Source organism: Trichechus manatus, unplaced genomic scaffold (assembly GCF_000243295.1).
Source record: "Trichechus manatus latirostris isolate Lorelei unplaced genomic scaffold, TriManLat1.0 scaffold00144, whole genome shotgun sequence".
Classification (NCBI taxonomy): domain Eukaryota; kingdom Metazoa; phylum Chordata; class Mammalia; order Sirenia; family Trichechidae; genus Trichechus; species Trichechus manatus.
Genome location: NW_004444080.1, coordinates 345130 through 352756, shown reverse-complemented (window position 1 = coordinate 352756; position 7627 = coordinate 345130). Strand labels below are relative to the sequence as shown.

The window sequence follows — 7627 nt, the reverse complement described above, 5'->3', positions numbered from 1 at the left end:
AAGCCCCAAATCTCAAATAATGCCTATATATGCTCTAGATCATAAAATGAGCATAAATATAAATAAGAAATAAGGAATCGTATAGACCTTGGACACTGATTTAATCTTCAGTTTTTCAATAATCCACAAGGCTGAATAATATCTTTGACACGACATTCATCAGCACTTACTTTATAAATAAAAATGTCTCCACTGGCTAAAAAAAAAACAGTTAAAGAATATTTTCTGTTCATAGTTATTACCTGTTGCTGTTGAGTCGATTCCTGTAGGACAGAGTAGAACTGCCCCATAGGGTTTCCAAGGAGTGGCTCGTGGATTTGAACTGCCGACCTTCTGGTTAGCAGCCGAGTTCTTAACCACTATGTCACCAGGGCTCCATAGTTATTAGTACTATATTATTCCATCCATTCAGTGAAAATTTATTCAAAATCTACTATGGACTAGCAACTATACCAGTAATGATTCCATAAAATTCCCATTAATTTAACCAAAAGGCATGTAATAAGCAATCAAAAATATTTATTGAAGGAATAAATGAAAGTGCAAACAGGTTACACCCTAGAATTTCATTTTAGCACCCCTTATTGGAGACAACTTAATATAAAATTGGTCTCTTTTGGATTTTATCGCTGAAGTGAGACTGCTGCTGTTATTAGCTGCAGTCACCAAATCATGGTGACCCCATGTGTTACAGAGTAGAACTTTTTCATAGGGTGTTCATGGCTGTAATCTTCATGGAAGCAGTTCATCAGGTCTTTCTTCCACGGAGCCACTAGGTGGGTTTGAACCACCAACTTCTAGGTTAGCAACAGATTGGAAACTGCTTACACCACCAGGCTCCTTGAAATGTGACTAGGACTTTATTAAACAGTGATTTTACTTCTAAGGCGATTCTACTGCATAGGCTTTGGAGACAGCATGACATTGTAGACAATATATCCACACATATGTCTGTTACCCCTACTTCCAAACAACCCTGTTAAATGCACTGATACTTTGTCTTCCTTTTTCGCAAGATACATTGCTTTGAATTACTTGTATTCTCTCTTCTTTTTAATTTATGACTAAATGGTCTAATGTCACTTTTAGAAGAAGGGAGCATAAGCCATCTTGTTACAGCAAATAAGAAAGCAATTATCCTCCCTTATTTTGATTGACATGGTTTTGTGACTAAAAAACAAATGGAGAAAGAAAGTAACTAACATTAATGGACCTAAGGGGCAATTGATTCAGTGTCTAATTAGTTAACAGGAGAAACACCTCAACATTAATTATGTCCAAATTAGCATTTCTGCCCTTGGCATACACATTCCAAAATCCCCTTGACCAATAGAAAATTACTCCATTTTACAGTTATCTTGAAGCACATTTCCCCCAGGTAATTCATTCTAGAAGAAACCATAGAAAGTCGTGATTTTCAAAATTAGAGACTCCACAAACTGTTCCCTCCCCCCACCCCATTGCCAAGATGATAGAATAGCACTACTTGAGTTTTAGGCAAGTTCTTGGACCTTCCTAAGTCTCAGGTATTCAATTTGTGAAAGAGAGTTAATACTTCAGTTGTATTTAAAGGATCAAATGAGAAAATGTATGTGAAAACAATACAAAAAACTGTAATGGACAATTAAAAGTTATGTTGTTGCTGATGATGTAAATTATATTCTTACTTCTTCCAATGTTTCCTCTTTTCTTTACTTTTCTGTAAAATTAGAAGAGGGTGATTAGGCAATGAGAAAGAGAAATGTCATTTCCTATCCTCTGATCTTTACTTGTAACCATGTTTCCAAAGAGTCTAAAAACTTGGAAAAGTAGAAGATCCATTCATAATTGCTTCAACATGTTGTTTAATCCAATGTGATGTGACAAAATATGCACCTTAGTTATTTAGAGATAACTTTCAAGCAACTAGCATAATTCGTTCACATTTAGTTACAATGACCTGTATTTTAAACGTTATAATCCAGAGGGAAACTTTCTAATATGAGGAATTCTAGAAATAGTAATAATTAGCAAAGAGCAGAACAGGAGTCAGGAGACCTAGGTTCTATTCCTGATCTCATATTAAACTTCTGGTAACTCAGTTAACCTTTTAAGCCACAATTTTCTTACATGTGATAGAAAGAAAAAAGTTGGATCAGATGACCTTTTAAGTCTCTGTCAGTTCTTGAAGTACATGATTCCATTCTGCTTAATTCTTTAAGAGGACATTTCCTCACTTTTCTTTTCTTTTTTTCAATAGAGAAGAATTTTGAGAAACAGTCTCTGCTGTATATATACACTGAGAGGAAATCTGTTTACTGTGGGTAATATTTGTAATATATTCTCAAGATAAGCAGCAATAATTATGTCCCCCAAATGCGTTCATTTAACAAGCAAGATTGGACAACCCAAATGGCTGAATGGGTCTCCATAATTTGCTCATAGATTGGATGCACTTCACATGCACTTCACTTCTATCTTTTATTTTCTAGTTGTTTTTTTTTTTTTTTCTCTTAATCCTACTTGGCTTGGCCTTTCTCTGTTTCTATTACGTCTTTGGGGTTCTTTCCTCTACCATTGATCATTCTCCCAGACCTACAGATTCTACTTAAACTTTATTTCACTCCCAAGTCTTCCTTCGCACTCTCCCCACAGCTCCTCATTAATCTCCATAGCCGACTCATAGGTTCCATTTGTGCTTTCCCAAAGGAAGTATCTTTTCAGGTGGGCAGTCATTGTGCTTTTTATACATCAATGTCAGAATTAAATCAGTTACTGTTAATAGGATATAGCACTAAACCCTAACCCGTTGCCGTCAATTCGATTCCGACTCCTAGCAATTCTATAGGACAGATTAGAACTGCCCCATAGGGTTTCCAGTGATCGGCTGGTGGATTCCAACTGCCGACCTCTTGGGTAGAAGCCAAACGCATATCATATTCAGCCACTGAATAAAGATGGAATCCTTATCTCATAACTCAGACTGAGTCCCAACCAGACTTCTTCCAAATACATGTCTTCTGATACCACAATGGCTAGCAAGCCCGTGGTAGTGGCAGGTATCTTCATTCTACTTCATTGTTAATTTTAGCATTATTATTGAAAGCATGTGTGAGGCAGTGTGGTATAATGTAAGAGCAGGATGAACAAGTAAGCCCTCAAATGTTCGTTCCCTGGGTTAATTGCTGTGTGTCTCTGAGAAAGGTATTTAGCTCTCTGAATTATAATTTTCTAATTTAAAAAATAAGGATAATAGTACTTTCTTGGTAGGGTAGGTTTTGGAACTAAAGATAATGTATACATAAGATCTGTCACATAAAGGAGGCTAGCAAACTTACAGTTATTTTTTGTTATTACTATCATCATTATCATCCTCCTCCTCAGTTTGAAGTTGATAGCAGCTAACTTTTTTTTAAATTTTGTTAGAGAAAAGTAGGGCAAAGAACATTCTGAGTGACTTGGCTACGGAGATGCAGTAAGATAGTGATGGAGCATAGGAATAAAATATAATTTCATAATAGCAAGTCCTACACTCAATACTTGGCATTATTACTCGTAGAAATGTCCTTATTTAACTGTATCTCTAGAACTTAGGATCTATTATTTTCTCTATTTCCTTTTTCTTTTCTATCAAAGGACTTTGTGCATTGTGATTCTAAAAGAGGAGGAAAGATTTGCCAGCTCATCTCAGTTGGCAAGGTTTGGAGCATTTCTTTAACCAGGCTGTTGAGAAAAGAGGGGAAAAAAAATCTACCACTACGATTTTCGTATATACAATGCAGACATATGATTTTGTACATCCCACTGATTCTAAAGTTTATGCAAAAGGAAGTAAGCTAGCTATATTTCCCAGCAAGAAGATTAAATGAGTTATATAACTTTCACATGAACCAATAGCTAGAATGAAAATCTTGTGAACTAATGTTTGCTAGAATCAAGAACCTGTGGACAGTTTCCAGTGGGAAGAAAAAAAAATTATTAAGGGAATTAGGTTTTGTCAAGACATCACAGGGTCAAGACACTCTGTGTTTGTGCATGCCCATGCAAATGTATGTGTGTGAAAAACAAGAAATTTCAAACTCCTGTATGTATCCATAGCACTGTAAAAAATATCCACTGCATATCGATCAAACATAATTCTTCTACCTCTATAAAGTGAACATCAGATCAATAATAAAAATGTATGCTATGAAGCAGAAGGTTTAAATGAAAATAGTCTTTTACCATTCCTTTATTTTATGTTAAGAACATACACCTTTTGGCTTGAAAAGTAATTTGTCATTTGTTTATATTTCTTGCTGAATTGATGTGAGCTCATGTCTTTGAAAACAGGACTAATGAGGACAAAATTGTGGGTCTGAGCACAGGTTGGGCCATTAGCTTTGCATAAAGGAAACGCATTAGGTACACAGCAATCAGCCTCATCACGTACCATATTGGGTTATTAAGCTTGAAAGATCTTTTGTTAATTCTAGGTGTGGGACTGGTGGCAGTTGCCCCTGTAAGTGATACAGCCATCACTTGGAGAGTGCTTTGGAACTTTAAAGATAAGAGAAACCTTTTCTTTAGTGGAAGATTCCTTTTTACATGCCTTTCTGTTCAAACCAATAATATCTTGGATATGCTTATTTGACAGCACTTTTAACAAGGTGACCTTTCTTTTCCCAAGTTCAATAGTACCAAGCTGTATTGTCCAACTTGTTCAGACAATGATGTCCTGGAAATCATTATGTGCCTTTCCAATGACCATGTAATAGTGATATATTTAATTACTGTCAAACATAAACCTCTTTCTCAGCAGACAATTGGTAGCATAAACAAATGACATAAGAAAAAATGAATTCTATCAATTAATTTGATGTTTGATGAACATCAAGTTTAGTGAACTGGGAAAAGATTAGTTGATTTGAGTGGCTGGGCAACTTGTCCTAACCCACCACCACCACATCACCACCGCCGGTTGCTGCTTACTTGATTCTGACTCATGGAAACCCCATGTGTAGCAGAATAGAACTGTACTCTGTAGGGTTTTCAAGGCTGTAACTTTTCAGAAGCAGATTTCCAGGTCTTTCTCCCAAGGGGCCTTCTGGGTGAGTTTGAACCACCAACCTTTCATTTAGTAGTCCAACACTTAGCCATCTGCACCACTCAGAGGGATACAATTAGAGATATCCTGACACCCTTTGCAAACGGGCTACCAGCATCCCCACTTTTCCCCTGCACCTAGGCGTGGGAACTTGGTGAGGGGTTACTAGCTGCTAACTAGTGAGTCAGAGTGGGGAGTACACACTGTTCATCAGCTCTTCTTGCTTTCAGGCTCCCCATGGAGGAGAAACCAAGCAGAGAAATCTGGTCTGCTGCCAGCAAAAAACTATCATTTTTGTCAATGCGCCTTTGCTTAAGACTCCCAAAAAACCCAAACCCCTTGCCGTTGAGTCGATTCCAACTCATAGCAACCCTATAGGGTAGAGTGGAACTGCCCCATAGAGTTTCCAAAGAGTAGCTGGTGGATTCAAACTGCCTAAGACTATATCTTCGATTTTCTCCAATGAGAAGCCAAGGGAAGTCACTTTGCCTACACACAGTTAAGAAAGGCAGTCACCCAGTTCTGCCTCTGATTTTGCTTTCTACACTTCGGAAAGTTGTTTAACTTCTATGAGTTTCAGGTTCTTCTCTAAAACATGCATGGGTAATAATAGCCTCCCTTAAAGTTTCTTTCCCCTCAATTTCCAGTGAAAGTTTCTTCATATCTCATACCTACCATGAATAGCAATTTAAAACAGCCTAAACTTCTAGAAGAAAGGTAACATTTGAATTGTCTATGGTATCACTGATTTGAGACCTCGAATCATTTTTCCTCAAGAGTTGATCCTTCTAGCTTCTTTTTGTTACTTAATTATGGTCAGAAGTAATGGACAAGGCTTGAAATAGGTGCTTTGGGCTGATGTGTGATGGAATGGGATTCGCTCATGTTTTTGTTTTTGTTTTTATTTTTCATTTTAATTATTAAGACCTTGGGAAACTATGTTGTAAAGCAGAATATTATTACTCTAGAGTATTTTACTGACATGTTAATTCATGCTATGTAAAGCAGATGTAAAGTTCATTCTCAGAGGCCTCAAAATGAGTCATTCCAAAGGAACTCTGTAGTGCCTCCTGTCAACCCTTAGAAATTGGTATATTAATGTCTTCTCCCATTTTCTGAAGGCTTTTGGGTAGTACATCATGCATTTAATTCTCAAGGAGATAATTTGCTATCCAATTTTATGGCTCTTCTTTGATGTCGGTTACCCCAAGACATAGCGTCGTAAATACTCACTCAAACTCCATGAATTGACTTCAAGTGATTGTTCTATAGTTTGCACTGCTAAAGAATTCATAGAGAATAATTGAATGGCTCATAGTGAATGTAATGAATCTGGGGTACTTCCATTCATGGACAAGAAGTAACATTTGTGAGATGTTTGTTCCTAGACATGGAATTCAAATACACTCTAACTCATTTTTACTTTTAAAATTCTAGATTAAGGGACATATACTCCTGTTAGGTACCTCAAGAGTGCAGACATAGATTCTTTAAAGACATATCCTTAATTTTCTGGTTTGTATCCTCTTTCACAAAAGTACTTTCCTCAGAGCCAGATAGCTTCAATTGACATGTGGTCCGCTTCTGGCTAACCTGAGGTGTGCTCCTTCCAGGAGGTGGAACTTGGCAATTAACTGATTTCTCCTAGACAAACATAATATACCCAAGCACAAAATAAAAGTGTTTGGCAGTACAAAACCACAGTGAATTAGCAAAGCGACAAGTGGCCTGACAGGATTTAACTTAAAGGCAGATATCCCATCTTCCTATTCCTTTACCCTTTTCATCATGGGATCTTCTGCTGTCCACAATTTTTCTTGAGAAAGCTCTTTTTATTTCAACGTAATTTACCTAAACCATTGTGAAAAAAATTTTCCAAAACCATTACCAACCTTTTGTGGAAAGAGAAAGAGTAAAAATAAAAGAATCAATTAACTAAATTGACAGGACCAGTATTTTTCTCCTTTTCTATGAGTCACAGAAGGAATCACTCAGCATTTCTGAGACTTATGCAAGTCACAGACACCTTTCTTGAAACTGAAGTTACTGCTTGAATTTATTATACCTAAAAGATATTTGTAAATATGCTGTTATCTATAAGAACAGTTTGACAATGCCCCTTCCCCCAAGTTTCAAGGCAGTGACTATTCCTCACCACAGATTCGCCTAACAATCATCGTATATAGAATCTACTGTCTGTACTTGGAAGTGCAAAACCTCCATGTTTGGCTGGAAAGATGGCCAAGGAAGGATATTTATAATTCAGCAATAGTCTTTATAATTCTCTATACAACCCACAGTCTAATTATACAGAACACAGGTTTATGCCTAAAACATTCTGATTTTCCCATACCTCCCCAACACATCTCTTTTCTACCTATAATTTAATAAACTGCTTGCTTAAAAATGTCTCCTAATTCAATGGATCACAGTGTATGGAATCACTGTACCTGTCAATCTTTATACTCCTCCCATAAATTGTTCGTCCCTCAAATACTGCATTTCTGTAAGTTAGAGGTTCATTATAAATACATCTGCATGCTAATTGCTTATCTGTAATAC

General features: G+C 36.7%; 1 protein-coding gene across 2 annotated transcripts in view; it reads right to left on the bottom strand.

Moving 5' to 3' along the window:
- The window catches only part of PLPPR4 (phospholipid phosphatase related 4), a 55800-nt gene that overhangs the window by 46827 nt on the left and 1346 nt on the right, over positions 1-7627 (bottom strand). The window lies entirely within an intron of this gene.